This window comes from Delphinus delphis, chromosome 13, assembly GCF_949987515.2.
Source record: "Delphinus delphis chromosome 13, mDelDel1.2, whole genome shotgun sequence".
NCBI lineage: Eukaryota > Metazoa > Chordata > Mammalia > Artiodactyla > Delphinidae > Delphinus > Delphinus delphis.
Window position 1 is genome coordinate 5,654,284 of NC_082695.1, and position 21,218 is coordinate 5,675,501.

A 21,218-nucleotide genomic window follows, 5' to 3' on the forward strand; every position below is an offset into this window, starting at 1 on the left:
GATCTCCCCGGGTTTGAGAGGGCTGTCTGGGAGGGGCAGGAGGAGGGTAAATGAGGACACACCGTTGTCAGGGCAGCCAGTGGGGCTCCTGTTGGAGCGGTGAGCGCCTGCGTGTGCGCGGGCGAGTGTCCACATGTGTGCTCGTCTGTGACCCTGCCTACTCGTGCTGTGTGTGCCCGACCACAGGCTTGCAGCACCGTGTCTGTGCATCTGTGTCCCTGAAAGTCCCCAAATGGGAGTTCACGCAACGCACTGCGTCCCTACTGTGAAAGGGCAGTGCACAAGTAGTCAGAAATCCTCGCCCTCTAGAAACGGACATTCTAGTGTGTGTGTGTGTGTGTGTGTGTGTGTGTGTGTGTGTGTGTGTCTGAACTCCTGTCTGTGTCCGGGGTTTGTTTATCTGTGGGTGACCTTATGTCGTATGAGTCTATGTCCTAGGCTACGCTCACGTCTGCGGGGGTTTGCGAGTTTCCCCACGTGTTCACCTGGGTTAGATGTTCTGTCTGCTGAGGCCCAGTGTGTGAATGTCCACTGGTGAGAGTTCTGCACCCTACTGTGTGCCAGAGCCCCCAGAGCGAGCTCCACCGTGGGTGTCGCTGGGCAACTGTGTGGGTCCCTTAAAGGCCCTGTGTGTGGCCCTCCCCATATGACCCCTCCCCATCCACTGGCCGCTCCTGAGTTATAATTTAATAGCTGAAACGCTATTCCAGAGAAGTATCTGGGGCTGGGGAGGAGGAGGGCGTACGGCCCGCAGGAGGAGGAGGGGGCGGGACGGGGAGGCGCTTTCCCCCTCCTTCCTCCTTCGCGGAGCTGCTAAAAAGAAACTCGGCGTCGCGCCCAAGTGTGTGTGTATCTGTGTGGCAGCCTGTGCACGCGCGAGTGGGTGAGCGCAGGCCCAGGGGTGGCGACGCGGGCCCTTTAAGGAGCCCGAGGGGGCCGGGCCGGGGCGCGTCTGTGCGGGCGGGGAGCCAGGAGCCGGGAGGCCGAGCCGCCGCCTCCCGGGCTCCTGCCCCGCCCCCTCCTCCCCCTCCCGCCGCCGCCGCCGCCGCTGCCGCCGCCGCCGCCGCCGCCGCCGCCGCGCCGCCGCCGCCGCCGCCGCCGCCGCCGCCGCCGCGCCGCCGCCGCCGCCGCCGCCGCCGCCGCCGCCGCGGAGCGGAGCCGCGGGCAGGCCGGGCCGCACCGGAGCCCCGCGTCCGCCCGCGCCCCGCCCGAGCCGTGCGCCCGCGCCCTGCGCCCCGCGATGCGCGCCAAGTTGCGGACCAGGGACGCGGGGCTGGCGCCCTAGGAGGCGGCGGCGGGAGGATCGCGCCCCGGCTGGAGGCCGGGCCTGCTGCGCGCCCCCAGCCCGATCGGCACCGCCACTTGCCTGAGCGCCCGGGCAGCCCGAGCGCGCCCCGTGCTCGGGCGCCGCCGCCTCCACCTCCGCGAGGTGAGTTGGGGCCGGGGGTCCCCGCGGAGGGCCGGGGTGAGGCGCAGGGCGCGCTTCCGGGGGAATCGGGGAAGATCGGGCGGCGCACGCGGCGGAGTTGGCGGGGCCCCTGCACTCCCGAGTTGGCGCTCTCGGGGGTGGCCTGCTGGGGAGTGAGGCGCCTCGTAGACACTGCGGCCCGCGTGCGTGGAGGTGCCGGGGAACTTAGGGGAACTCCAGCTCCCCAGTGAGGGGGCGGGCAGGAGGGAAGTGGCGTGGGGGTGGGCGGGTGGGGGGCGCCCTGGAACTGCGTAGGGCAGCCCCCCACCGTGTGCCACGGCCCTGGGGGCATGGCCGCCATGCGCCTCCCTCCTCCCCAAGCGGCCTCGGACTTGGGGGGGGGACACTGCGCCTTATTTTCCAGCGGGCAGTGCGGCTTTGGAGAACCCCTGGAGATGGCACCCTCGGCTCCCCGGCCTGGCTGCTGCGGAAGGCGCCTGGGGGGTTCCTGCCACCGGGGGTGTGTGTGTGTGTTGGCGGTGGCGCTCCTGGGCGAGGGACCGGAGGGCTCTGGGTGGGGGTCTCCGGGGAGAGGCACCCCTTGCTCCCCCCTCCCCCGTGGGCTGGTGTTCCTGGTGTCTGGGCCTGCCTCCCGCGGCTGGTGACGCCTCATTGGGCCGCCTCCTGGTCCCTCCCCCAGGCTGTGCGGATACTTGGGATGCCACTAGTTTGGGAAGTTGGAATTCGGAGCTGATCCCACTTGGGCTGGACCCGGAGGCCCCAGGCCCTGGTGCTGGGGGAGCACCCCCAGAGACTTGGAGGGGAGTGGGAGGGATCCGTGGGGCGCGCCTTCCCTACCCCGGACGCTTGCAGGAAAAAGCCCGAGGGAGGGAGAGAGGGCTAGGCAGGCGGGCGGGCGGGAGAGACACGCTGTACCTGTGAGCTGCTGTCGCCCGGGCCCAATTAGCGTAGGGCGCCCGGCGTTATTTTTACATTGTAGGTTTAATTTTTGGGAAGCGAGGGCCCTCGCGCCGCCTGTCGTGCGCTCCTGCGCTCCGAGGGTCTGGTGCAGGCAGCGGGGGCGGATCTGTTCTGTCGGCTCAGCCGCCTCCCTTCCTCCCCCTCCTCCACCCCTGTTGGTGAGAACTGGTTATATTATGATTTTTTTTTTTTTTCCCTTTTGCAGATTTGGAGGAAGGATGTGTGAGGGAGGCAGGGAGGAGGGAAGGGGAGAGGATCCCTGTGGAGTTCTGGGCTCGTTGGGTTGTGTTATCGGTGGCCTTGACTTTGCCCTTTTAAAACCAGATCTGGGTCCCCGCGGCTGCTTTGATAGAAGGGGCTCTCCGGGCCAGGAGTGAGCTGGGAGGGCGTCCCAGGGCATTGTTGTGTATCTCGTCGTGGGTGGCCTTTTCTTTTCTTTTTCTTTCTTTTTTTTTTTGGATTGGTGGGTGCGGGGAGAGCCCTCGGAGCAAGGAAGAGGTGTGAGGTGGGATAGCTGAGCCATTCACAGCCGACTCTGCAACTCAACGCCTTGAGTTGGAATCATACTTTTGCCACTTTACTGGCAGTGTGACCCTGGACAAATTACTCAACTTCTCTGTGCCTCAGGCTTCTCGTCTGTAAAGTGGGGTAACAATAGTACCGAGTTCCGAGGGTTGTTGTGAGAAGTGAGGTGGTAATACATAGAAGGTATTCGTATTTGTGTTACTACAACCACTGTTGTTGTTATTATGATTCCTGGGTTCTAAAACTTGGCCTTTAATCCAATGGCCTGGACATTTTGTGAGAAGAGGCTGCCTTGCATTTTGCCTGAAGATCTGGTGAAGGGAAGGGGCCTTCTTTGCACCTCCCTTTGCTTTTCCCGGTGAGGACAGAGAAGGGAGGTGGCACCTTCAGCCCATTGAACAGATGCACAGACCGAGTCCGGCTGGCCCGGAGCCGGCGGTGAGCGGGGAAGCGGCAGCGGCGGTGGGGCGGCTGCCAGGGCATCCCGGGCGCTGTCTGGCTTCCCCGCGCCGGCTGCCTTGTCCCTGCTTGGAAACTTAACCACCGCCGCCGCCGCCGCCGCTGGGTGCCCGGGGAGTCTGCGGTACCCAGACGTGGGGGCGGGAACGCAGCGGGCCCCAGCCCCGGCCTCTTCCCACCGAGCTATTTACGCTTGCTCCGGGATCAATACTATTGATAAATCCATGTAAATGGTAATGTGGCTGTCAGGCCCCGCTGAGGGATGGAGACCCCTCGTGGGGCTGCGCGCACCCCCCTCCCTCCCTCAGCGAGGGTTTGGCTACGTGGGAAGGATTTATTTGGCATAATCCGTTCTTTTCACCCAATTAATAATACTCATACCACCTCCTAAAGATTTCGGAGAGCTCTGCAAACACGAATTTAGCTGCGTGAAAGGCGCGAGCTGGGAAGGCTTGATTGTTCCCAGGGCGTGGGGGTGGGAGGCTTGGCCGCGCTGATGCTTGCCCGCTGGCTGGCGTTGGAAAGACGCCCCAGGAGTCCCGGCCCCCAGCGTCTTGCCATTCAGGCTGGATGTGGAGGCTGGCTGGTCCGGATCCCCCCCCACCCTCCCTCCGACTGCGAGTTGCAGGGGGGAGGTACCTTGTGCTGTGTTCCCACCCAGACCTGAGGCCTGTGGGTGGAGAAGTTGGAGGGGGCTCCCTTCTTAAGAAGCAGAGATGCACAGGCAGGAGAGCTGGGACTCTTACCGCTTCCTTCCAACAGCTCTGAGAACAGAAAGTCCCCCACATCAAATGCTGCCTCTGACAGTAGGGGGTTGAGAGCTTTTATTTGTGTGTGTTTTTCCCTCCTCCTCTGTTTCCTCTTCATCTCTCTAATGCCAACAGCAGCCTCCCCAGGTGACACCTCCGAGACTGGACTCCCTGCAAGGGGAACAGCTTGCGGGAACTGGTCATTCCTGCCCCAGGCACCCAGGAAAGGGGGCCAGGAGGGGACCTGAGTCTGGGCTGCTGCTTGGGGAGGGCCAAGCTGCCCAGGGTCAGGCCAGGGGTGTCATCTTAAAAGGCTTGTCCCATGGGTGGGTATGTGGAGTTCCCAGGGAAGTGATCCTTGGAGGAGGGGGAAGGGACTTGACAACCTGTCAAGTGAACTTTTGGCCTAGGAGCTGGAAAATACTATGTAAAATGCAATAGTAATAACAGCCAACACATAGAAAGCACTTACCATGTGCCAGGATCTGCCCTCAACAGGAATCTACCCCTTTACTCTTCATTACCATCCTGTGAAGTCAGGGCTATTATTATCCCATTTTATAGATGGTGAAATTGAAACAGAGAGGTTAAATGACTTGCCCAAGGTCACACAGTTTGGATGTGGAACTAAGAATTAAGACCTGGGATTACCCGTGGTCGCATTGGTGCAGCAAGAATGAACGTACTGCAGACCTGCTCTGTGGAGCTGCCAAAGAGGGTAGGAAAAAAGAAATTATGTTTCTTATTTGAGCAGCAGCTGCAGATCTTTGCCCCAGGGGGCAGGAGACTGAGAACTTGTTCTTTCCAGGATTTGGGGAGGGGCAGTGCCAGAGGCAGGTCTGAAGTTTCTTTGAAGTCTCCTTTTATCTTAAACATTCATGCAGATTTGGCATTCGCTCTGGCGATGGGGCTGTGTTTATTTTGAAATGAAAACATGGTTTTGAATTATTTAGCATGGCATATAACGGGACTCCAGAAAACTGCATCAGATGAGTGCCTGTACGCTGGCGGGCAGCCCTGGGGTACTTTGTAGCTGGAGACCTTGAGAGGTCCTGGGGCAGATGACAGCTTTTTCCCATTTTCCAGATGAGGGCGCAGGTCAGAGGTGCCAGGCCATCCCAAGGTCGCATGGTGGTGTGACTTTTGCTTACGATGATCAAAATCATCATCATTATCTTTCTTTTAGACCAAAGTGAGGCTTTTCTGCCTGGGCACTTCCATACCACCACGCCCAGCTGGGCTCAGGCTAGCCCTGGGGGAAGGAGCTTTCCGTTTATAGATCCGTAAAGAATCATCCTAAACCTAAAACAGTAGAGGATAGTCTGGGAGTGTTTTGTTGGAGATCCGCACCTCTGATCATTTCAAGTTCTGGTGAGTTGAAATCCCGGCTTAGCGATGTGCAAGCAGAGTGCCCTGGGGCTGGTCCCTGCCCCTCTGAAAGTTTGGGTGCCCTGGTCTGTACACTGGGCACAGTGCCCACTGGGGGTAGGGGAGAGGATTAAGGGGCTGAAAGTGAGAGCGCTGGGTTTGATGTTCGGCCCTGCAGTTTCAAGCTGTGTGACTCTGGACTGGTTACCTAACTTCTCTGAGCCTCAGTTTGCTCATCTCTAAGATGGGGATGATGATGATGATGATGTTGATGATGGTGATGATGATGCTGCTTCTGATTTTATTGTTGTGAGGACGCGATGGATGTCATGATAGATCACAGGAGCTGTTGCTACTTTGTCCCCCACCAACCACTGGAGAGGAAAGGCTTCCCGCTGTAGAATTTATTGTTCACCCCAGGTCCTCACTGACAGGCTGGTTGGACACAACCCCTTCCTCCCTCTAAAGGGCTGCTGGGAGGGACCCTCTCATGGCACAGTCTCTTCACCTGAGCCCCAGGCCTGGGCTTGTTGCTCTCTGGAGGCGGCAGGCTCTTCTGCTGTCGGGCTGGTTGGTGAGTCACAGATGTGCCCAGCTCTCTTCCTGGGCCCTTGAAGACTGAGGTTTTCCATTCCGCCTTTAATCCCCCAGTGCCTATCAGGCACTGAACTTGGAGGGCTTGGGCAGCCTGGAAAGTGGGGGGAAGACTGATGGGGAGGATACAGGGAGCCTCCTGGGGGAGGGCCGAGTTTCCCCTTCACCTGGCAGCGGGGGGCGGGGATGGTTCTAGAAAGGGCTCCTTTGAAGTCAGACCTGATTCAAATCCTGCTTCCCTCAGTTCAAAACTAAGCGAAGTCTCTGAACTTGTGGCCTCAGTTTCCTTATCCTTAAGTGGGGGAGGGGTGGAAAATAACGCCCCCTCAGAGGACCGTCCATAGCTGCACTGCCCGGTCGCTCCCAGCGATGGTGGGAACTGTTCTAGATCTTTGCTGTCCCGTAGCCACTAGGTGTGTGTGTGGCTCTGAGCAATTGAAATGTGGCTAGCGCTGTCGGAACTGGTAATTTTATTCCATGTTAATTAACTGAAATTTAAAAAGCCACATGTGGCTGGTCCGGATCCGAAGGCCCAGGACTGGATGATGAAACAAGGTTCTGTGTATGGGAGCAGGGCCTGGCTCTTAGCAGCTGAGTGTTTTCCTTCTTTTGTGTGTTTTTTTCTCTGCCTGGTGCCCCTGTATCCCTGTCATCTTGGAAGGACACCCCCCCTTCTGTGGTCCTGTTTCCCAGCAAAGCCTGAGGCTCTCCTGGATGCTGGCCCAGGCTCCTGTGCCCTCCGTCCACCTCCCCTTGCCCCCATTCCTAATGTCCCCACCCCCTCCTGTCCCACCAGCCTGTGGGGCAGCTCTGACCAGGAGACCTTTCTGTGATGGCGCGAACGTTCCGGACCTGCCCCATCTGCCCAGCACCTTAGCCGCTCTCCACTCTTCAGGTGGCATTTGGCACCTGAAGTGATGCTGCTGCCACCTGGGATCCGAATGTTATTTGCTACTTGGTTTTAATACGTTTAAAATGTGACTAGTGGGCACCGTCCCTCTTGGGCAGCGTGACCTTAGAGCCTTGCCTTCTCTGTTGACTCAGGGCCAAACGCCTGTATTCAGGCCACTGGCTGGATGTTCTCACCCTTCTTGGTCCTACCAGGCCACCGTCCCTGAGACCGGAGAGCTGGCTCAGTGCCCCCCACTTCCTTCCCTGGCTGTCATTTCTCGAGCACAGGAGACAGCCCCAGGTCTGTGCAAAGTGTGGGCAGCTCCCACTGGGAGCTGAGCTCAGGTCCATGGGTCTTGGACTCAGGCTCAGAGGAATCCCGGCTCGTAGAGGTGATGGTCCAGCCCCCCCTTGTCTGTTTCTGCACCTGCAGATACATCCGGAAGGCCTGCTTCCCGTAGGGGCCGCCATGGTCCATATGTTTTTCTGCTGTGAATTAACACATGGATGTCTTTCCATGTAGATAACAACTAGATTAACTTTTTTTTTTGGCGCGGGGGGATAACGTTACTTTTATTTTTTATTTGAAAAATACAGAAAACCAAAAAGTAACGCACTGAAACCCTGCTACTTGCCTCGGGCTTTATAAAAATGTGTTTTACTACAAGAAAAAGCATGGGCATGTTAAAAAATTAAAACAGAGCCTAGAGGTGTCGAAGTAAGTCTCATTCCTGTTCCTACCCTCCCATTTCTGTCCCCCAAGGCAGATACACGTGGGAAAAGTTTCCTCTCAGAGATACTCTGGCCATATGTCTGCCTCACAGGGACTTGGATGTGTGTGCTCCGTTTAAAAACAAGCACACAAATGATATCACGCCCTATTCACATCTTACTTTCCTCCTTTAAATTATAATACATCTTAGTAGTTTGTTCTGGAACATATAGAGAGCAGGGGTTAGCAAACTACGGCCCGCGGGCCAAATCCAGCCCACCTCCAGTTTTTTATGTGGTGCGCAAGCTAAGAATGGTTTTTACATTTTTTGATGGTTGAAAAAAATAAAAAGAAGAGTATTTTGTGACATGTGAAATGAAGTGAAATTCAAATTTCAGTGTCTGGAAGTAAAGTTTATTGGAACGCAGCCATGCCCATTCATTCATGTGTAAGTCTGTGGTGGTTTTCAGGCTATAGCAGCAAAACTGAGGAGTTGTGACAGAGGCCGGAAGGCCTCCAAAGGCTAGAATATTGATTCTCCTGCCCTTTACAGAAGACATTTGCCGACCCCTGATAGAGAGCTCCCACATTCTTTTTAACTTCAGCATAACCTTCCAGGGTTATGTCAAGGAAACTGGGGCCCTGATGAGTTTGAGGGTCACACCCAGCAGGCCCGAAAACCCCTCCTTCTGCCTGGCTCACTGTTCTTGCTGTTATGCTGTTGCTGTTGTAGAATGCAGTAGGGCAGTGGGGATGGTTAAAGCAGATGACCTTTGGCACAATGCTCTGGCCTCTTAGATGATGTTTGAGGCTATATAATCCCTTCTGTCCAGCGCCACAGAGTTGCTGTATGTAACACCTTCTGGGTGGTGCTACATGGTTTTCACAAAGTTTTGCAAAGTCTCTCAGAATCCATCTTGTTTCCCTCTTTGCTTTGACTGTTAGGATGCTCGGAGCCAAGTTTGCAGCCTGCCTTCAGCAATCTGATCTGGTCTGTGTTTTGGTTTTACCGACTTCATCCTGTTTTCAGATTGGTTTGTCCCTGAGTTTTCTTTTTGTCTTGACCTTGCTCTCTGATTTTTAAAAAATTAATTAATTAATTTATTTTTGGCAACGTTGGGTCTTTGTTGCTGCGCGTGGGCTTTCTCTAGTTGCGGCCAGCGGGGGCTACTCTTCATTGCACGGTGCGGGCTTCTCATTGTGGTGGCTTCTCTTGTTGTGGAGCATGGGCTTCAGGCTCGTGGCCTTCAGTAGTTGTGCCGCGTGGCCTTCAGTAGTTGTGGCGCGTGGGCTTCAGTAGTTGTGGCGCACAGGCTCAGTAGCTGTGGTGCACAGGCTCAGTAGTTGTGGCACTTGGGCTTAGTTGCTTCGCGGCATGTGGGATCTTCCCAAACCAGGGCTCGAACCTGTGTTCCCTGCATTGGCAGGCGGATCCTTAACCACTGCGCCACCAGGGAAGCCCCTTGCTCTCTGATTTTACCTTATCCTATGCATTCCTGACAGTTGCCTCAGTTCTTGAGGGGTGGGCTGGAGCAGACAGGAGTAAAGAAGAGGAAAACACTTGCGAGATGTTTCCAGGTTTGTGCCCCCTGCGTGCCTGCGGGGTGGTGGGTGGGTGGTCTCCTGACAGATGATTCCAGAAGGAAATCAAGGCCCCATGGAGTGTCTTAACCAAGGTCAGACCCTGGGCAAGAACCAGGGTCTTTGGGTGTCCATCCTGGGTCAGACTTGGGAAGGTGACAGTGAGTGAGTTGGAAGGTGCAGGATCCCTACTGGAGGCCCTGGGGCCCTTGGGAGCCACTTGGCCTGAGGGAAGACCCTGCAGTGGGGTAGGTGACGAGCTTACCACTCCTGGGTGGAGGGTCACTCCTGTCTGTTCCATATCCGGGGCGCAGGGATCGTGGAGTTGTTGCGGTGGCAGTGCTGCGGGTGTGTCCGCGTGGAGGGGCCTCTGGGCTCCGGTTCCAGCCTTGGTGCTCTGCGGACGCTCTGCGGACGCTTTCCAATGTTTCTGCTTCCTTCTGTTGACCCTGGGATATTTCTCTGAGCTGGAAAGGAAGTGGGGGGAAAACGTAACCCACGGGTAGAATCGGATGAGACCGGCAGCTGGCCGCCCACTGGAGGCCATGTGTGGGTGTGTCTCCCGGAGACCTGGGGGCCCAGGCTCTCTGCCTCCTGTCTCCTGGGGTTGGCTTGGTCTTTGGTGACGTGTGTTTGTGTTTTAGGGCTTGTGAACGGAGCTCAGATGAGCCACGGGGCGGAGTCTGGTGTCTGCCTCTTACTGGCTGTGCGATGCAGCCTGGGACAAGTAATGGAGCCTCTGTGCAGAGCTTCTCAGTTTACTCACCAGTGAAATGGGGTGATGAATGACACGCGACCTCAGAGGGTCTGGTGAGGCAGAGGGAGCTGAGGGGCCATTCGAGGCGTGAGTCCGTCCTTCAGGCCGTGTCTTTAGTCCCTCTCCTTCCTGTCTGCGGCTCGTAAACCCTCGGAGCCCGCCCTGGGGCCAGGCAGGTGGACCCAGCAGCCTCCTTCCCTTTGTCCCAAAGGGGCTTCAGGCCCGATCTGTCCCCAAACGGATGTGCGGTCCCCCCTCGCCCCCAGACCCCCCAGCCTGGGCTTCCTGCCTGAGTGTGGGGCCGAGCCAGAGAGCTGGGGGTCACCCCAGCTGCCCTCTCACCCGCCCAGCGCCTGCAGAAGCCTCCGTGCTGCCCCCGTCTGTTCTGTGCAGAGCTGCTGGGTGGACCCTGCGGGTGAGCGCCCTGACCTGACTCAGAGCCCCATGAGCCCTCAGGGCCTCCCGGCACCTCTTGCATGAAATCCAGGCCCTTCTCACTGCCTCGGAGGCCTGTCTGCCCCCGCGTCTGCTGACCTCCGACCTCCCCTTGGCGGACACCCCTGCAATAACTGTGTGCTATATTGGGGGGGGGAGGGGGGTGGTACTTCTGGGCGGGAGGTCAGGAGGGGTGGGTGGGAGGGGAGTGGATTTTTCTTTGTGGCCCAGGGGGCCTCTCTGGGAGATGCTGGCAGTCAGAAGTCCCTGAGGCCAGGCCCGAGGGTGCACACAGCCGGGGCCCCGTGGGGAGGGGGTGCCTCGGGGGTCCCTGCTTGTCCTCACGCTGAGCTCCGGTGCCCGCTGCACACCCTCCGGGAGCATCGCCCACTGCTACTGTCTCCTTGGCCATGGCAACTGCCTGGCACCGCGGGCCTGCTCGTTAGGCTAACGGGGCGAGCCTGCTGGGCCAAGGTGGGGGGCCAGGACGTGCTGCCCTGGGGCTCAGTGGGGCTTGTCCGCCGGGCGACCGGCCACCGGGCCAGGAGCGGAGCGGGGGCGCTGGAGGGATTCTGCAGAGCCCAGCGGGAGTCAGGGGTCCCCAGGGTCCTGGGGGCTTGGGCCAGGTTTGCAGGGTGGGGTTCTGGTGGGAATTACGTGTGGTGGTGACTCCTGGGTAACTCCTGTGACCAGTTAAACGAGGGGAGGATGAAAGCTGGGGGAGAGATTGGGAGGCGCCCACTTTTCCCTGCCCCCCACACCCACCGACACTGTCTCCCACCCTCCTAAGTATTCTTAACCATTTTCACTTTTGCCCACTTCTGCTGCCTACACTCCATCTAGGCCACCGTACTGGGTGGAATAGTGTCCCCTCCCCCAATTCATGTGCTTCCCAGAACCTCAGAAGGAGACCTTATTTGGAAATAGGGTCGCTGCAGATGTAATTAGTTAAGATGAGGTCATGCTGGAGTAGGGTGGCCTTAAATCCAATAGGACTGGTGTCCTTATAAGAATAGAAAGTCGTGTGAAGGCGGAGGCAGAGAATGGAGGGATGTGTCTACAAGCCGAGGATTGCTGGCTAGATCCATGCAACAGACTCCCGCGGAGCCTCCAGGAGGGACCACTCCACCCGACGCCTTGATTTCAGACTTCTGACCTGCATAGCCATGAGAGAATAAATTTGTATTGTTTCAAGCCCCCTAGTTTGTGGTAAGTTGTTATAGCAGCTCCAGGAACCTAATACAGCTCTCATCATCCCTTGCTTGGACTACTGCAGTAGCCTCCTCACCCGCCAGCCTGACCCTCTGTTCCCCACATGGCAGCCAGAGGGTTTTCTTTTAGGCCTGTCCCTCCTGTGCTCAGAGCCCTCCCATCTCAGACAGCATAAAAGCCAACTCTTTATCTTGCTTACAAGTCCCTGCACAGTCTGTGCCCCCCCCCCGCCCCATTCCCTTTCTGATCTGCTCCCCTTGTTCACACTCTGTACCAGCCACACTGACCTCCTTGTTGAAATTTACCTGACATGTGCCTGCCTCAGGATCTTTGCACTTGTTCTGCCTGCAACACTCTTCCCCCAGGTGTCCGTGTGACTTGCGTCATTTCTCTGCCATCTTTGCTCAGATGTCACCTTTATGTGGGTCCTTCTCTGGCCTTAATTAAAATTGTACCCTCTCCTCCTCAAGCCCTCTCCTCCCCTCCTTCACATGTCTCCTGATGAACTGTGGTTTTATCTGTTTAACTTGCTGTTGTCTGTCATCCCTGCTAGAATGCATGTTCCAGAAGGGCAGGGACTTTGGTCCACATTCCCTGCTGCACCGCCATTCTAGAACAGCTCTGGACACACAGTAGGTGCCCAATAAATGTGTCGACTGTCAGGTTCTGGCTGGGCATGGCCTGACCTGGCATCCCAATGCAGGATGTCTTGGGATCCCAAGTTGTCTGCCTTTCCCTGCATCTGATACCTCTTCCCTCACCTGTGGCCCTCCTCAGACCCCCGGAGGTCGCTGGGTCTTCAGCTGCTCCCTCCCTGTCTTTCCTGTGGGTGGTCATGACAGTCCCCTGCGGAGCAGAGCTGATTCCTGAGCTCTGAAGTGGCTGAGGTTTGAGATAATAAGGTCCTGGCTACTTCAGGCCTCAGTTTTCCCATCCCCAAAATGGACACAGTCAGATTGCTCGTCTCTCGAGGCTGTTGGGAGCGTTAAGTGAGGTCACACAGGAAGGGGCTTGCTGCCTGACACTGAGAGCACAGAGAAAGACTTCAGTCCGATTGGTGCTTGGTGGCGGTGGTGTCAGTTTGCTGTGCTGGTTTTCAGAGGAAGGGTGAGACATCACAGCCGGATGGCTCCAGGTGCCTGGGGGACTTTAAGCCCGTGTTCCCTTAGGCAGGTGGCCTCTGGATGCTCTTGTGGCCGGAGACGTCTCCTTCCTGGCCCCATGCGCCCATCCCCTCCATCACAGGAAGGTGAGCTCTGTAGGGTCCGAGGGGGGCATTCCCAGGGCCTGTGAGGCCTGTCTGTTGTTTGCTGAGAGAGAAGACCCCAGGTAACTTCACGAAACCCAGGGACAGGAGGAACCCTTCTCCCTTTCTTGGGCTGGGTTCTTCTTTCACTCTGTGCCTCAGTTTCAGCATCTGTAAAATGGGGATAAATCTCTTCCCTGCCTCCTAGGGGAGTGGGCTGGATTAGGGCACCTGGGGTGGCCTCTGTGTTGGTGACCTGCCATGGATAGGTTGTGTGCATGCCGTCTTCCTCCCCACCTTCCTTGTCTGGTCTCTGGGCAGGGCTGGGGGCTGAGCTGACAGAGGTTTTATGGGCGAGCTCACTCCGTGTTGTTGTATGTTAGCTCATTTAAGCCCCACAATGACCACAATGACAGCTGTGGCCAGAACTGTTAATTTCCCTGTTTAATGATGGGAGAATCAAGGCACAGAGTGGTGATGTCATTGGTTCAGGGCACACGGCTTGTAAGCTCTTTCCTTGGTGGGTGGCTGTCACAGGCAGGACCTGGCCTTTCCTCCTGTCTCCCATTCCCGTGGACTGTGGATCCCCGGGCAGGGGGGTCGGCCTGGGTCCACCATGTGCCCAGCCCTGGGCACCTCAGCTCACCTCTCTGGCCTGGCCTGGCCTGTTTCCCTCGAGGTCACACTCCCAGGCTCCCCGCAGGCTCCTGGGCTCTGCCTTGCAGGAAGCTGACCCCGCTGTCTAGACTATAAATAGTAGCCGCAGCGGCGGGCAGGAAGCTGCGTCTCATGGCACCTGGCGCTGGCTGCTGCCCCCTTGCTGCAGCGCCTCCTGGAACTGTGCTTCTCCCGGTGGGAATGCCGAGGCGGAAGCGTATGTGCACCCCAGGCGCTGCTCTGCAGGTTTGCTGTGTGACCTTTGGGCCCCCGTTGCCCTCTCTGTGCCCCTGAGCCCCTGGCCATGTGTCCGGGATGCCTCTGATCTCCCCGTGCTGTAAAGAGCGCCTCCACGGTGTTTGGATGGCAGCCAGGGAGGTGTGGAGGGTTTGGTGGGTGGTCTGACACTGGGGGGACAGTTAGTGTTTTCCTTGGAGGGGAGGTAAGTGGGAGGGGGCCATTGAGGGAGCCTGGGGAAGGGAGATGGGCCCTTTCCAGATGCAGGGTGGAAGGGGTGTGGGGGAGGCTAAGGTGGAGCTGCCTGGAGGGTCCTGGACTGGGAGGCAGGCCATGGGGTGGGCGCCGGGCATTTGCGACCCATCTTGTTTACTGGGTTGCTGTGTAATTTTCGTACAACCTCTCTGGGCCTTGGCATCCTCCTCCCAGATTTTCTGGCAGGAGAGAGACGCACAAGGGTTTCGCAGCAAGGAGAGTATTTCGTCGTGTCCTCTGTCATCTGTCGCGTTGCGACGGCTATTATTGTTAATATCGTTCTGTTGTCACGGGGCAGGTTTCACCTTGTCCCTGTCCGTACTGCCAGGTCCTTGGAGACCCGGCTCTTGGGCAGGGGTCAGTGAGGTGTGCTCACCAGCAGCCACGGGGGGAGGGTGCTGACTCACACCAGGGATGCCCCTAGTGGCCGTGCTGCTGGGCACACTGGGTGGCCTCTGCTTCCCCAGTGCCCGCTCACCACCCACCAGCTGTGTAGTGAGGGCTTGGCCCCTTGGGTGGTTTTCCAAGCATGAGTGTCGTGCTGCCGGTCAGTTGAACCTTGCAAAGCCTTCCATTTTCCCAGAGGTTGTGTGCTCTGTTGGTGCCAGTGGCGTTCCTGACCTGGAATGCAGGGACGTGGCGGCTTCAACAGGGCGTCTTCCCTGTATGGACCTTGCTGGAGTGGGGGATGAACAATAGGGCGATTCGTGACTGGTCCCCAAAACCCACAAAAGTTGCCCAAGAAAATGGATTGATGAGTTATTTGTTGTCATCTTAGGGAAGTCTCTGGTGATAAGCCCCAGGGCTCTGCCTGCTTCACGTTTTCATCAAAGGCTAGACTGGGCACCCTCGGGGTATGTGTTCACCGCGCAGATGACAGAGCCGGGTGTTCTGTAGGAGTGGAGAGACTGAGTCACGTGGACTCAGTACTTGCCTGCTGGAGCTCAGGGTTTGTGGGGTGGGCCTTTGGGGCAGTTCCCTCGAGGCCCAGAGATTTTTGGAGCCTGTGGGGAGGAGGATAATGGTCTCCTCCAAAGATGTGTACGCCCCTAAACCCCAGAACCTGTGACTGCGCTATGTTACATGGCAAAGGGGAATTAAGTTTGCAGATGGAATTAAGGATGCCAGTCATTTGACCCTGAGGTGGAGGAAGTTATCCTGGATAATCCTGGTGGGCTCACAAAGGTCCTTATATGGGAGGCAGGAGGTTAGTCCAAGAGATTTGAAGGTGCTGTGCTACTGGCGTTGAGGATGGAGGGAGGGGCATGGAGCCAAGGAGTGCAGGCAGCCGCTAGAAGCTGGAAAAACAAGGAATGCGGGCTCGCGGAGAGCCTGCTGCAGGAGCACAGCCCAGCTGACACCCTGGTTTTCACCTTGTTAGATCCATTTCAGACTTCTGATCTCCAGAACTATGAGATAAGAAATCTGTGCTGTTTCAGGCCACCGCGTTCGTGATCCTTTGTTACAGCAGCAAGAGGAAACTCAAACAAGAGCCCTCATCTTCCCTGAGACCCCTAGCAGCCAGGTGCCACCTGGTCATTTAGACCGTGTGTGTCCCTGCAGCCAGTGGCCTTGGAATCAGGTGACCGCTCCGTGTCTTGCCCTTGCCCTGGGGCTATGGGTGAGGGACACGGAGTGAACAGAAGGACCTGCAAACTGTAAAGGCTTGTGCTGGAGAAAAAAATGAAATGCAAGGGCTTCCCTGGTGGCGCAGTGGTTGAGAGGCCACCTGCCGATGCAGGGGACGCGGGTTCGTGCGCCGGTCCGGGAAGATCCCACGTGCCGCGGAGCGGCTGGGCCCTTGAGCCATGGCCGCTGAGCCTGCGCGTCCGGAGCCTGTGCTCCGCAACGGGAGAGGCCACAACAGTGAGAGGCCCGCGTACCAACAACAACAACAACAACAAAAAAAATGAAATGCAAGAAAAAAATCTAGAAGCAGAGAGATGACCAGCAGGGAGGGAGTGGTGTGAAGTAGGGATGTTTTGTGTGTTCATTTATTCCTTCAAATCCGGTGGGGGTACCTGGCTCCAATGAAGGCCCAGAGGGAAAAAAAGTGTGTCCCCAGCCTGTCCGCCCCAGCCGTGACGAGCCACAGATGATTCTTCTGGGTGGGGTCTCCCTAGGGGCAAGTGCTTCACATTCTCGGAGCAGACGGGGCAATGCCACATGCTGCTTCCTTCCCGGCTTTATTGAAAAGAGAAGGAAGATGGCCCACGCCTTCGGCCCGAAGGCCCTCTGGGCCGTCGTCCAGAAACCTGAAGCCTGCAATTAAATGAAACTGGATCCTTAGGTGGGGAGAGCTTCTCTCCCCTGAAGAGGAGGCTCTGGAGACCGGGCCCTGGGGAACCACTGCTCGCGGATAGGCTGTATGGGGTCTGGGGAGACGGTGGGAATGTTCTAGCCAGTCTGAGTCCAGGAGGCTGGACTCTGGGCCACCAGCTAAGGTGGCGGCTGCCTTTTATCCAAAAAAAAAATAATAAAAATTACAGGTGGCTTTCTCGTCATTTGAGCTTCCTCCCCAGAGACTGCCACTTCTCCACTGGACATGTGCTCGTCTAAGAATGTCGTCACACTTGCACAGGCCTGTGCACGGTTTCCTGCACGGCCTGGGGCCCCTGTCTCATCTCCAGGCTGGAAGGATGCACGTGGCCGCGTCTTTCTGTGTTTGCCGCTCTGCAGTTTGCTGTTAGAATGGGCCACGGGACTCTGCCCGTTTTGTAGGTCAAAAGTGGTCGAATATTGACAGCTTTTATATAACTCGGCCTCGTAATTTCCTCTCCACGTTGAGACAGGAAAGCAGACCGGAGTGGTTCCGAGCAGGGATCCTGGCGGCGTGGGTCCCCATCCCTCCTGCCTCTTTCCAGCTGTGAGATGTCACTCTGTGCCTCAGTTGCCCTATAGGTAAAATAGGGACTGAAATAGTACCTATTTTCTAGGATTGTTTTGAGGATTAGAAACGTAATACACAAGGTTTATCGTGTAGCTATTATTGTTATTTTAAAAAATTCCCTGGCGGTCCAGTGGTTAGGACTCTGTGCTCTCACTGCCGAGGGCCTGGGTTCCATCCCTGGTCGGGAAGTAAAATCCCTCGAGCTGCGTGGTGTGGCCAAAAAAGAAAAAAAAAGAAAAGAAAATAGGATTTTGCGACGTGTTGGTGCAGTTAGATCTAGTTGATGAATTTTAACTTCTGTAGAGATAGTATCTTGTCATGGGGACCCAGGACACGTGATTGGCGTAGTCCCTAGATACCGCTTGGGTTGATGGCCGTGTTTGGAGCTTCTCTGGGTGCTTCCAGGTGCTCACGTGCTCTCCTCCTCCATGTGTTCCTGGGAGTGGGACTGCTGGCTCGTGGCTCTTCCCCCGATGCTGGCAGGTTCTGCAGGGGGCTCCCTGGCTGGCCCTCTGTGGTAGGGTGTGAGGTCTCCCCATGGCCAAGGCCGTGGGCAGGGCGTGTGGCTCGACGGCTGCTTTATGAAAAAGACTTTCTTGATTTTCAGAAGCAGAACCAACCAGTTCTTTGTATTTTTATTTTATTTTATTTCATTTTATTTTATCTTATTTTATTTATTTTTGGCCATACCACGTGGCAAGGGTCTTAACTGGGAAGTCCCTGTGTTCTCTAGAAATTGGAAAATTAAGACACAAAAAAAGCCTGCACACACACACACACACACACACAAAATACAACCATGTTCTCACCCCCCCCCCCCCCCAGAGAAAGAGACTGTTGGCATCTTGGTGGTGACTTAAGGCCCGTTCCTGCCTCAGTCTTCTCATCTGTGAAGTGGGGGAGGTGTTGCCCTGAGGGTTGCCGGTGATCTGGCGAGGAGCTCTGTCACCTTCGTGGGCTGGCTGTTTCCTTTCCGGGCCTCAGTTTCCCCATCTGGAGAATGGAGTTTCCCCTCCCAGAAGCACTTGCCTTCTGGGAGGCTGTGGGGATTAAGAGTCTCTTTGACCGGGCACGGGGCGCACAGTAGGTGCTTTGTGATGGTGAGCAGGTGACCTGTGTGCACAGACTCGGAAGGGCAGGGTGCACACACCTGCCCTTGGGGTGGGGGGCGCTGCAGCGGGCCATGCGGGGCTGGGGCCGAGGGTGGGCAGGGTGTCCTCTCCATGCCTGGCTGTGCAGGTGGGGGTCTTGGCTGGAGGGGCTCAGCTGCCCTCCTCCCCGGGTCCCCGAGGAGCCGGCTCAGTGGAGATCCCTAAGGCGATTAAGTGGGTTCATTTGATCCTGAACGTGAACTTGAGCAGGCGGCTTATCTCCTGGAGATGAAAGCCGGGCTGGCGAGGAGCCACCTGGCCCACGCAGGGAGTGCAGGATTTTCTCCTCCACCCCCTGCCCAGCCGGGGCCTGTGCTGGGGCCTTTTTCCCCACCCGCCTCCAGCCCCTTCAGCCACATGCGATGATGGACCGAGGGCCAGGTGCTTTTCCGGGTCTCAGAGCGGCAGGCTTGCCGTGTTAATTCGTTTGATCCTCTCAATCTCGCGAGCTAGCAACGATCGCATCATCACTTTCCCTGTGTTACAGGCAAACAGCTAAGGCTCAGAAAGGTCGGCTGGCTTACCCAGAGCCACACAGCATCCTGACAACCCCTGACGATATTCAGAGCGTATCCTTGGAAAATCCCCTTTACTCCTTGGTGCTGAAATTCCTCCTGAATACGGTCTTGACTTTGCACAGAATTAACAACAACAATAACAACAATCAGTGTACACTGTAGTGTAAAAGGAAATGGGAGGAAGTGCTGCTGGCTCCCACTCAGAATGAGTAAGTGTCGATGCGATGCAAGTGAGATCAGAAGCGTTTCGGTTCTGGAAACACATGAAAGTGATGCTAAAGAAAAAGCTAGCGTCTGGATCGGTTCTGGCAGGTTTTTTTTTAAACGGCCAGGTTATTTGAAAATTGTGTGGAGAGGGTGGCTTTCGTGGCGTGGGACTGTCCCACTGGCCGAGCGCCAGTCCCAGGACAGCCAATAACATCCCTGCCAGTTTCTGAGGTGTTCCAGGGTGGGGACCCTGCCTTGGAGACCCCCTCGGCCCTAACAGCACAAAGACAACAAGATGCTGTGAGTGGGGGGGTGGGACCCCCTGTGCTCGAGACCCTCCCTGCTTTCATAGTGGCAGACCAGACACTGTGGTCCCCCTCCCCCATCCACTGTCTGGCTCGGCACCCACACAACCTCCTCCTGGCCCCTGAATCCATCCTCTCTTGCCCCTGCTGTGCTCTCCATGCTGCAGGCAAAGGGAACCTGTCCGAAGGAGAATGAGAATCTTCAGCTCCTTGCCTCACCCTCTCCCTTCCCTTTTTCCTCCTCCTCTGAGAATAAACCCAGAGGCCCCAAGGGTACCGGGGAGCTGTTCACCCTCACTGACCCATCTCCTGGCTCTTGCTCCAGCCACATCCCTCCCCACCCCGGCCTCTGCACTCAGCCGCTGCACTTGCTGTTCCCCCACCAGGCATTCCCTGCGATCGGCATGGCGGCTGCCGTCAGGTCTCAGCTCAGATGTCACCCTCAGGAGGACCTCCTGGCTGCCCAGTCAAGGGCACCCCTGCAACCACTGTCCCAGCCGCCCACTTAGGTCTGTAGTTGTTGATCGATGAAGTTTCTTGGTTGATTTCTTCCCCTGGTGTGTGTTGTTGGCCTTCCCACATCAGATCACTTCCGACGAAGCAGGAGCTCCTCTGTCTTGTTTGCTGCTAGGCCCCCAGTGCTTGGAATGGTGTCAGGACGTAATAGGGGCTTTTGGTCAGTTAGTGTTGACGGCCGATGGGTCCCTTGGCAGCGAGACCAGCCCTGGCCTGACCTGGAGGAGGGGGACTAGGGTCCTGGACACAGGTCCCTTGTCACTCAGGTGGGTTCTACCCTGTCTGGAACTGACCAGACCAAGGGGCTGGCCCAGCGGAGGGTGGGTGCCACTGACTGCTATTTCCTGCCCAGGAATAGAGGCCCTTAGGGGTCAGGGTAGGGGTGGGGCCAGTGTGGCGACGTAGCCCCCGGGATTCTTTTGGCAGTGTCTGAAGACATTTCGTTTATCCCAGCCTGGAAGAGGTGTCACAGGCATAGCGGTTTGACGCCAGAGATGCTGTGAACATCCCCCAGTGCACAGAGCAGCCCACAATGACGAATGATCAGGCCCAAGTGTCTTTAGCGTGAAGACCGGGCATCGGGCCTTAGGAACTCACATCTTGATTGTGCCCCGGGCAGGGGAGGGCAGGAACACCTAGATTCCCTTTTCATGCTGCGTCCGTATTTCTGTGGCCCAGAGCATGCTCTCCCCTCCCCTCCCCACCGGGCACTTCCCTGATAGGGCTGATGGGGCGCTGGATGGTGGACGAGGCTGGATGTGATCTAGCGGCCCTGGGGCCAGTTCACAGCTCGCCTAGTGGCTGTTCTGTGCCCCGGGTCCCCCGCCTCCACTCCACCACAGAAGCAGGAACTTTCCAACACAGAGCCCGGCTGTGAATCAGCGCCACTCACTCTGGGCAGTACGTGGGGCCTCTGGGGCTGTTTTCAGTTTCTACCAAGTTTCTCACTGTGACTCAGTGTTGCCCCCCGGCCCCTTGACCCAGGCTTCTGAGCACCTTCTGAGCTCCTGTGGGACATCACAAAGAGCTGGCTTTGAGGCTGCCCTTTGCTGGGTGCTTCGGGCCTCAGTCTTCTCATCTGTGTAGTGGGAACAGCGAGGGAGATGTTACAGGTGTTTACTGTCATCAAACAGTGGATCCCAGGGGCCGCATGTGCCCAGGGTGTGCGTGGAGGGAAATGAAGCAGACACTAGGGGGTGAAAGCTGGGAGACTCACTGGGGGACTCACGCAGGGGAGGCCCGTGCCCTGTACCCCCTCCAGCTCTGTCCGTGGAGGATCTGGGTGGAGGACCGTGTGTCCAGGGGCTTCTGTTCTCCATGACAGGCAGTCGCCAAGCCCAGTCGGGGATGGTGGCCTCTGTCTCTCACTGGGTCGTGCTTCAGAGGCTGGGGCGGGGGGCCCGTGCCCCAGGTATTCTCCTCATGACCTGGCTCAGGGCTTGAGCCTGGTGTCCTAGGTGCTGAGGGGCTGGGCTTGCGTCCCTGGGGAGGCGGGCTGGTGAACCCTGATGGCCAGCTTGCACTGAGCACCTGCCGTGTGCCAGACTGTATATTTCTGCACAAA

The 21,218-nt window shown here is 57.3% G+C and overlaps 1 protein-coding gene across 7 annotated transcripts in view; it reads left to right on the forward strand.

Annotated features, from left to right (window-relative positions):
- Nucleotides 1-1,124: 1,124 nt before the first annotated feature.
- NCOR2 (nuclear receptor corepressor 2) overlaps nt 1,125-21,218 on the forward strand; it is a 221,872-nt gene continuing 201,778 nt past the window's right edge. For all 7 annotated transcript variants that reach the window (XM_060027888.1, XM_060027889.1, XM_060027890.1 and 4 more), the window contains exon 1: nt 1,125-1,429. The gene's annotated coding sequence lies outside the window, so the exon portion shown is untranslated. The remainder of the gene's footprint in view (nt 1,430-21,218) is intronic.